Source organism: Desmodus rotundus, chromosome 10, assembly GCF_022682495.2.
Source record: "Desmodus rotundus isolate HL8 chromosome 10, HLdesRot8A.1, whole genome shotgun sequence".
Taxonomy (NCBI): Eukaryota; Metazoa; Chordata; class Mammalia; order Chiroptera; family Phyllostomidae; genus Desmodus; species Desmodus rotundus.
Genome location: NC_071396.1, coordinates 23,710,603 through 23,721,024, shown reverse-complemented (window position 1 = coordinate 23,721,024; position 10,422 = coordinate 23,710,603). Strand labels below are relative to the sequence as shown.

Here is a 10,422-nt window from a genome sequence, read left to right as displayed (position 1 = left end):
AATGATCAGGGTGGGGTGGGGGGCAAGCAGGGAGGTCCTCCACTTTCACTATTTGTTGCAGCAAAGAATCAACATCCTATCTGCAGGTCATTAGAACACAGTACTTTTTCATTTCGCCCGTCATGCTGGCCAAGCAGCTTCAGTTGATAAAGGAAGGCTCTACCTTGCAGAAAAATGCTAGGCAATAAAGGTAGAAGGACTGTTAGAGTTAGAAAAGTATTGAACACTCTAATGAAATTGTTACCCAATAATGTTAGAAAGGAAAAAGTCAGAAACGGATAGATCAAACAGCTTGCCAGTAATTTCTTTCCAAACCCCAGACTGTGCTTGACAACAGAGTACTACTCTTTGAGGGATGCTGGTAACTCAAGGTCACAGCAGTTTAACAAAGTCGTGGCAATTCTGTATGTGACATGCTCACCGACAGTGCAGCCGGGCTGGAGAAATGAAGGACTGGCTGTTCCGGGAAGTCAGCAAGGAAAGCTTTGGTTACTGCCGGAGAAAGACCTGGAGGGCGTGGGAGGCACGTGCTGGGTGACAACAAGGAGACGGAGCCACCAACACCAAGTTGTTGAGACTGTGTCCCCAAAATGAGGAAGTGGGACCCTGGCAGAGCCAGACCAGGGCCCAATGAACGCAGTTCTGGAGGTCTTGACCACATGGTGCCCAAAGTGCCCACTTTGGGGACAGTTCAGCTGGCTGTCTGCACCCGGATCAGCAAACCATGCATGGGCCGCTGGCCAGGCTCCCTGCTGAGGTGGCTGGTCTCAGTCCTGCTGTTGTGAAGTCACCAGGGTGGTGGGGCTCTGTGCCCACACCGGCCACCATCCCCACCTCTGACTGTTCCAGAGGTCGCACTGCCTGGTGTGGAGTGCAGGAATTCTCCCAGGCAGGTGGCAGAAACACAGACGTCAAAAGGAAAGAACTCTGCAGTGTCTCTATGGTTTTGAAAATGAGGAGGCAAATGCAGAGGAAGCGCCATTATCTGACCTGGGGTTGGAAGTGTGAGCGGAGCCCAGAAGGGCTGACCCTCTGTGCGGGGGGAGGAAGGCAGCCCCCGGAGGGGACTGTGGGCACACGGGACTCTCCTGCTTGTCTGGCCCCGTTAAACGAGAGTGCTGGGCCTGGCAGTGGGTGCGTGTGTGCACAAGTGTACAAGTGCGTGCAAAACACACGTGTGTACATACACACAGGGTGTGCTTTTAAGAAGACCTCCCATGTTTCATTCTCTGCACTGGCCTCAGTTTCCCAAGAGCAGCTGAATACAAGGGGACCAGAAGCAGGGGCTGGGACCCTGTGCCTGCAGAACTTCCTGTGCCCGGGCCGCACTGTAACCTCCATTACTCTCATCCTCTCGGCACCGGCATTTCTGCGTTGGGATTGGGCGATGGAGTCAGCAGTAGACTGATTAACGGGAGTCCAGACCACCATGGAGGAGCCACCGGACAGACAAGGACCGGCCTGGAGTCCCAGCTTCTCGAGCGGCGCCTGGCCATGGTGGCCCCAATCACAGAGCTATCCAGGATGAGGCCCAGGGGGCAGAGGAAGCCCCAGCCACCTGGACCATGATTCCTCTGGTGCCTGGTGCTTCTGCCAGGAAGATGTTCATAGGAGTTGCTCTCAGCGAGGAACGCCCAGGCTGTGGTGACCGACGGGAGGTTTTATTGGCTGAAGGAACACAGAGTCCTCTGGACTCCTCCTCCGACCTTTTTATCGGAACTCAGCGCCTCGCCATGTGCCCTCGCAAGTGTTGCCCCTTAGAGGACATTCCGAAAAGAACCTGCAGCCCAGGTGACTTTGACCTTTGCCATAGTCAGATTTTTATCTTTATCTCTCTTCCTGACTCTAATCTGACTGTACCATAAAGACCTCACTTTCATAAACCTTTTAGTTTAGAATAGTTTTAGAGCCCTCCTGTGCCCTGACAGCTTACTCTATTACTAACACCTTATGTTAGGAAAGTACTAATGAACGAATGTTGATACATCACTAACTAAAGGGCTCCATTCACATCTCCTCATTTTTCATCTAATGTCCTTATTCTGTGCCAGTATGCCACCCAGGACTCCTCAGGCTCCCTTGTGCTGTGACAGTTTCTCAGACTTCCTTTGTTTTTGATGACCTTGAATTTGTATATTTGGTATTGTCCATAAATATGTCATTAAGGCCCACTTTAAGATTTGGTGCTGAAATGGCCAAAATGGTCAACTGTCAGGTGCTATGAGTTTCAGGAGCAATGGTGGAGGGAGGGGGATTGGAACCCTTCTTCCCAGACAGCTGCGACTCCCATGGGGCCTGTGTGTCTCGCTTACTCAGACCCGAGGTTCACCCCACGAGCCAGACAAAAGGAAGGGGACACGCACCACCACGACCCGTGCAGTGCTCCTCTGTTGCAAATGTCTCTTCTTTTTTCTGTGCTAATCCAGAGTTTTCTTTCACTTAAGGTTCACATTGATGAGTCCTTGGAAGAGGGGTCGTGGCTCCCAGAAGTCTTCCTTCTCCTCCGAATTCCTACAGGACTTACCGCAACAGGATGTGCCACCCTGCCGTGTGTCACTCGGCAGTGCAGACCATCCCCAGACTGTATTGGCTTGGGGTCCCAGACTGAAGGGTCCTTGACATCAAGGACCAGCTTTGTGACTTCTTTTAGAGCCTTTACGGTAGCTTTATTGTGTTCTAGATAGGGCACACGCGGAGGAAAGCTAAAGCGGCTCGGCTAGGAATGCACAACGGACCCACCGATGACAATGACGGGTAACATCTATTTCCAGGTTCCTGGGGCTGGAGCTTGGGGGCAAGGGAGACAGTCCCCCCTGCAACCCCTGCCAAAGAACACTGAAGAACTCAGTAGTCCAGATGAATAATAATTCAATGCAATACTTGAAACTTAATGCAACGAATCCATGATGAACAAAATATCAAAATTGTAAATAAAAATATAAATTGTTAGTCTTATAATCTGTTAATGTGCAGCGGAACAGTGGCTACCCATCAGCCCGGGGCCCTCAGGCCCGGGTAGTCCCGTCTTCCCCACAGGAGATGAACACAGGTGACAATGACAACGCTGTGGCTTTAGATGGAGTCGTGATTTTTAGTCATAGAGCGTTAATTAACTTTTTGCCCCTGATTCACAATAAGTGAGTATATTGATAGGTGTACATTTTCTTTTTTCTTTGCTCCTATATGACTCTTCATGGCATTTCAACTTATAGAGAATTTGAGTATGTATCATTTCATTAATTCTGAAAAACAAAAAAATCTTGAGTAGATGGTGTTATCCTCATTTTGGAGAAAAAGAAACTAGGCCTCAGATTAAGTTCTGACCCCAACAGTATCGAGCTGGTGAGGGGTGGAGCTGGGATTCTGACATCCTCTGACCCCAGATCTCAACCTGAGCTGCCTGGAAATATGGCTTCGTGCCCCCAACCCACCCCTCCGCTTCCGCCTTCTCAGCTCTGTGAGCTTGTGTCTGCCTCTGCCGTTTTCCCAGGGCTGTGCATGTGCTTGTGTGAGTATGTATGTATGCAGATATGTGCGTTTGCTTGAGTGAGTGTGTGCACACGTGTGTGTATTCAGAGCACGCGAGCATGTGACACAGAGAAGAGAAAACGTGGAAAAGGAGGTCTGAGGGTGCACTGGTCAGACAGAGCTCCCATCGGACTTACCTGGACTTGAGGGTCACGTTTGGAGAGCTGACCCTGGCCCCAAGAGCTCAGAGGGGACTCTATCTGCAGGGGCCATTGCCAGGGGCAGGGGAAGGCTGCGCACGCAGCCCCTCCCAGCTGGCCTCCCTCTCACGCTTCAGGGAGAAATCTCAGGATCTTGGCAGATGATACAGAGAAAGCTGCCAACCCCACAGCTATAAGAATAAAAATAATGTGTTATATGGGAAACCTCGTTTGGCCTTTTGCAAAGTGAGTGCCTGAAAGAGCCCTGTAAATGTGCAGCCCAGCTTCTGGGGGTGTGAAAGCAGTAATGGGATTTTTCTTGGAATGCTTCAGGAATTGTTCCATGGAAGGTAAACATTCTCCGAACTGCCCTCTCCTCCCCAAACCCAGGGCCAGCATAATAACCCGAGAAATCTTTATTAGCCGGCCCTTCGATCCCATTCTAATAAACAGAGGACCACACACTAGCATCTTTCAGCAGTTTTCACTGGCTAAATATTGTTCTACCCTGTGTTAGTTTAGACAGGATTAGTCCTGGAGTCCTAATATAAAAGTCCCAGGACCCCTGTTGGCTGGCTAGCCTGTTAAAATATTGTTGTATTTTCTTGCATTTTGCAAGCTCATGGCACCCCGTGAGACATTTATGAGTATATTGCTTCTTGGCCAGCCTGTTTCAGAACACAGCAGCCCAGACGGGGCGAGAGGCAGCTGCCTGAACAGAGGCACCCTTGAGTGTCTGAAGAAGCAGCTCACAAAGACAGGAAGAGGCCGCCTCACGGGGGCAAACCGCCCCCCCCACCCCTGCAGGAGCTGATGCTAGGGGTTGGCCTGGAGCATACCTGCGCCTGTGGGGAGCCAGAAGCTCAGCTCACCTGCAGGGAAAGGAGGCTGTAGGAAGCCAGCTGTGAGAGCTCTGAGAGAAGAGTCCAGGGTATTTAACACAGTGCTGTGAGACGTGGGCCTGGAGGTTCTTCTGAATGCGCAGTACCAGGCCCAAACACTAGACCTGGCTCCTTTGTTGGCCAGTAGCTATGGTCTTTGTTTCCTTAGCTTTTTAGCCTGTTTGAAGGACAAGGAGGGGGAATTGGTAGGTGGATGGAAAGCTTGTGGCATCTCCGACCGTTTTCAGGGAGGAGTATTTGAACTCCATGGTGTCCCGGTGTTTGGTGTACTGATGTTGTTGAATTTGATGGAAAATAATGGCTTTGACCAAATAACATTCGTGAACACCCACCTTATCCCTCTGTTTTTGTGGTGGCATGCTCGGTGCATACTGTGAACTTTCTAGGCTGGATTGAAATGATCCCAAGGCAATGAGGCCAAAATTCTACAAGTTTTGTGTCACAGATTTATTTTTTTTCCTAAATAAAACTCTCCTAAGTCCTGTTATTTTATGTGTTTTCCCCTCTAGCCTCTATTATGCTATAAACAATCCTTCACTTGGTCCCAAAATTCTCTTGTTCCAATGCGGCTCTGCGGGTGGGTTCCGGCCTGCCTGTCACAGCTGGCCGGCCTTCTCAGCAGGAAGGGGTGCAGGGGAAGGGCCCTGGCTAGCGCCAGTACACGTGAGTTCACGGACAGACATGTGCATGGCATCGGCTGTCCACGTGGAGAGGTCCTTCCACGTGGCTCATCTTCCAGGATGTCCCTTTCCCACACTTTGCTCCCAGGCAGCCCGCTGACACCTCCTCTACCTGCGTGCCTACACCTACTAGTCATGTTGGAGGATGTGACCTGTACTGACCAGAATGTCTGGAAGCCAACAACCTGTGATCTTATTTGATGACCTGTGATGGATTTGCCACCCAACCAGTTTCCGCTGAGTCCCCTGGTCACAATTTCCGTTGATCCCACGACTGGGTGGGTCGCTCACTTTGGCGAGTTTGCATTCCTTCCTGCACGTCGCCACATAGTATCTGTTTAGGTTTACTCCGCCTTCTGCTCCTTCGAAGGAAGACTCCTCGGGGCAGGAATGCAGTTTTTAAAAAATGTCTTCTGTGTCTTCTCTCAGCCTCTGAGAGTGTTCTGTAGCTCAGAGGTCCCTGATAAACAGGGCGACGTCAGCGTTCTAATGCACCAGAGCGCAGATCAAGGCCGGGCAAGAATATGCCTAGAGTAAGACCTGCATTCATTCCTCGGGTTTCAGTGTATTTATAGAGCGGCAGGGACAGGCAGCCTGGGGTCTGCTCCCGTTACCCAGCATCCAGGAGGCCTAGGTGCTGACAGCCATCGCTTGCCTGTGTCGGATGGGGTGACTGGGCCAACGAAGACAAAGACGTGTGGTGTTTCATTTGGTGTTGGGGGAGGGGGTCGTTTCTGTTTTTATTTGTTTTTCACCGGGGCAGTGGGGGGAATGTCAGGACCACACAGCAGCAGTGAGAAGCTTCCACCTGTTTAGAACAAAAAATGATGAGCCTGCGTTTCCAGGCTGGAGTTTATTTTGTGCATCGTGTAAGCCGTACCAACAGGAGAAAGGAAAATATGGTCAAGAGTGGCACAGACACCCACCACTTTAACCCTGAAGAGGTGGCTTTTGAAATTGCTTGGGGTGGTGTTTTCATGTGTTTTCCTGAATGAAAATGGCCTGTGAACGCCCGGCACTTCCTGAGCTGCCTGGGTGAGTGACTGTGCTTCTGAGTTATCCAGGTGTCACCTCAGAATGGCTTAGTGCAGGGTCAAGGATCCAGTACGTTCAAGTGTAGGAATTCCCGCAAAGCCTCTCATCAAAAACAATTGAACGACGAGCCTTCTCACAGAACGTAAACCACTTTCTATGTTGCTCCCCAGAGTGAGGCCAAACTCCATCTTCTGTTTGCTGACCCACAGGGGTTCCCTGAGACTTGCTGAGCACCTCTGCCGCAGTGATTCCTCCTCAGATGCCTTCCCAGGGCAGCCCGGACATTGGGGTGCTCCCTCGACCACAGGGGACTTTGGGGGAGGTGGGGGTGGGCCACGGGCCGGGATGTCCGTGATATCCTCTGCTTATCTGCTACTCACCAGCAGCTTCATGGTTCCTCCAGCGAACTGCTGAGCTGTGGGGATTGCATCACACACAGTCCAAAGGCCTCGTGCCATCGCTGTGCTGGGCCTGGGTGGTGGCCAGCGGCCCCAGCCAGGGCCACTGTGACAGAGCCCGGCCCCAGCGAGAGGGCGGGGCCGCTGCTTCTGGCTTCTTAGCTGTGTTGTTTCTTTTCCCTCCACTTCTTGCCTGTATCTATGAATCAGGCTTCTGTTTGCTTTGCGTTGGAGCCAAAATTCCCTCACAGGTCGGTGACTCATGCTCTTGGCCTCTGAGAACAACACCAAGTGACATTCACCTGAAGCCTCTCTGCCATCAGAAGGAAGGGGCGGTTCTGGTCACCCTTCTGCAGGTATAAACAGTCTGTGCGCTTTTGTTGGGAGATTTAAAAGTAGGTGTGTCCTGCGGGTTCAGGGTTCTAGAATCCTGGGCAGAAAGAAACCCAGTTGCTTTCATTCAAGAGTTTAAAGGATTCTCTGAGTGGCAACTAGGCTCTAATTGGACAAAAACACTGAACGGGCCTCCACTCCCAGCCTCAGCAACCACACTCGGGGAGGGTCCCAGACTGGCCTTGGCACCCTGGGCCAAGCTTGGCCAGTCACTTCCATTGTCTCGTTTGTTTTAATCCACTCCCACCACTGTGGTCTGAATGTTGTGTCCCTCCGAGGTCGTATGTTGGAGTGCTAACCCCCAAAGATGATGGCATTTGGAGGCGGCGCCTGTGGGAGGTGACCGGGTCATGAGGGCGGGATCCGTGCCCCTCTGAAGGAGGACCCACGGTGCTCCCTCACCCCGTCCACTGCGTGAGGACAGTGAGAAGGCTCCCACGATGACCCAGGAAGAGGACCCTCACCCAACCACGCTGCTGCCTTGATCTTGGACTTCCAGCCTCCAGAACTGTGAGGAATACACTTCTGTTGTTTATAAGCCATTCAATCTGTGGTGCTTTTTCATGGCAATGGCAAAGGACTAAGCCACACTCACAGTGGCCTCACAGACAGACCCTTCCCCAGGAAAGGAGGACCTTGGACAAGAGGCGATCTCAGCCTTCTCCTGGGGCCCAGGGCTGGACGTTGCTATCAACGCTCTGCCCCGGCCCAGGCAGGGGGCGAGGTGGGCACGCCCCCTCGGGTTATTGGCATGATCTGCCCTCACACCTGAGCTATTTCTAGGGTGTCCAACCTGCGGCCCAGGATGGCTATGAATGCGGCCCAACATAAAATTGTACATTTACTTAAAACATCATGAGATGCTTTTGTGATTACACGTCACAATGTATTTAATGTGTGGCCCAAGCCAACTCTTCTTCTTCCAGCGTGGCCCAGAGATGCCAGAAGTTTGGACAGCCCTGGATCTCACTTGTTCTTACCCCTCAACAACCAGGTCAGGTGGACACCATTGTCAGTCCTAGTTTGCAGATGAGGAAACAGAGGGTCAGGAAGGGTAAGTAACTTGTTTGAGATTATGATTTTGCAAAACAGACAGGCTGAGGTTTAAGGTCTTCTTGCTGCAAAGTGTGTCACCTCTCACTGAGGCCACCCCCTGCTGCTTAGTTTTTTCATTTTTTTAAAGATTTATTTATTGTTAGAGAGGAGATTTTATTTATAAATAAAATAAATGGAGATTTTATTTATTTTTAGATGGGAAGGAGAAAGAGAGGGAGACATCAACGTGTGATTGCCTCTCAAGCACCCCCTACTGGGGATCTGGCCCTCAACCCAGGCATGTGCCCTGACTGGGAATCGAACCAGCGACCCTTTGGTTTGCAGGCCTGCACTTAATCCATCGAGCCACACCAGCCAGGGCTGCTGTTTTGTTTTGGGTTTTTTGTTTTGTTTTTTTTTTTAATGATCAGGGACTGACTAAGGTCCTCAGGCGATCAAGCCATGAAAGCCAGCTGCTCTTCACAGAGAGCTTGTGGGACAAGAGGAAAACAGCTAAGCCCGTCCTGTGGGGAGGAACTACCCCAGCGGAAAGTGGTCCAGTGCCTGGGGTCAACAGGGACTCTGTGAGACAGCCTCGTACCATACTATGGGACTGGGGAATGAGGACAAGGGAGGAGTGACACTTTAGAGCATCTTAACCAAAAGGCTTGTCAAGCATTCCATAACTCCACGAGGAGGGACCAAGTTATAGATGGTAAACACCTGACACAGAACCCCTAGGGGATGCCATTGAAGAAGCCCATGAACCCTTCTCTGTGCAGATGCGGAGGCTTGGACGGCCAAACACACACATAACACACACAACCGATTTTGATTTGTTTTTCTGTGTTTCGTTCTTGCCACCAATGAGAATTTATTTTTCCATTCTACAGCTGCAATTCTGCCTAAGACTTATGCTAATTTTGAAAGAAAGTTGTCCCCATTGAAACAGAACACCCTGAAAAGCACACCTAACTCAAGGAAAGCATTTTTCCAGCTTTCCGAAATAATTGCAAGTTCATCCTGAACGTCATAATCCTTCCCACTCGTTCCCGCACTGGGGGCCGATCAGTTGGGCGGTGACTTGTGTGGCGTCTGCTTCTCCAGACTGTGTTGAAAGGGCTGGGCCCAGGCCTGTCGTTCCTTTCCTTGACAGATGTTTTCCCAGAGCCCGCATGTGTCACACACTGTCCCTCAGGCTGGGGATGCAGAGTGAGCTCTCTCAGTGGATGGTGTGTCCCCGGCACCTGAGAACCCGGGCGCAGAGCAGCGCTTAATGAATGAAAGGGTAGAAGATGAACACACCTCGGCTCTACTCTCCCCCCCTCAGACCTTCCTTCAACAAGAAATTCAGGTCCTCACATAGTCGTCCTGGGCGAGCCCCCACTAACCTGCCCCCGACCCGCACACCTCTCAGCCCTGGGGTCTGTGCTGGAGGCCCAGGGCCCGGACCACTGCCTGCCCTAAGGTTGGGCTGAGGACAGACAGGGAAAAGGGACAGTGCTCTCCCAGCAGGAGGGGAGGAGAGAAGAGCAGAGAGGACTGACTGACCCACTTTTCTGGTCTAACTGGGAAGCTCCCAACCATGCCCTGGGGCTCTGGGGAGGAGCCTGGCTCACCGCCCTGACCCCTGCTTTGCTCTGTGTCTTGAAACAAAGCGGAAAGGTGACATGGTGTGTCAGTGGGGTCCACAAAGCTGCTGGCAGCAGGCTGAGAAAGGAAGGTGCCAGAAAGACCCAAAGTCCCACCAGCTCAGTCTGAGGGGCTGAGGCCAGTCTGTTCGTTGTGCCTGAAGACAAACAGCTGTAATTACCCACAGGGCTTTTTCTCCCTGGTCCTGGGGCTCCAGGCCGGTCGGCCTGCCCCAACCCCACCCTCTCTGGTGGTGGCAGAGAGAAGCTGAGCTCTCATGGGCGGGTGGAGATGCCAGTCCTGGTGCAGCCACTCACCCAACAAACACGGAGCCCTGGGCAAAGCTCTCCAATTCCCTGAACTTCAGTTTTCTTGTCCGGAAGTGGGTATGTGGTAATATTTCCCTCAAGACGTTGTTGACGGATGAGAAGTGTTTTGTACAGCACCTGGCACTTAATAAATGGTGGGGGCATGGGGGCGGGGAGATGCAACCTAATTTGGATTCCCAATACCACGTGTCACCAATCGCAGTCTGGGCCCATCGCGCCCGGGAAGTTGCCCAGTCGCCCACCCCAACTCCCAGGCTCCGTGCCCACCTGCTCAGACAGAACGGGGCCTGCGAAGCGGGGGAAGGTAGGAAAAACTGTCTCTAGAATACACTTGATTTATAAATTTTAAA

The 10,422-nt window shown here is 51.8% G+C and overlaps 1 long non-coding RNA gene across 1 annotated transcript in view; it reads right to left on the bottom strand.

Moving 5' to 3' along the window:
* Positions 1-10,422, bottom strand: part of LOC112306074 (uncharacterized) — an 84,757-nt gene that overhangs the window by 30,797 nt on the left and 43,538 nt on the right. The gene's annotated exons all lie outside the window — the stretch shown is intronic.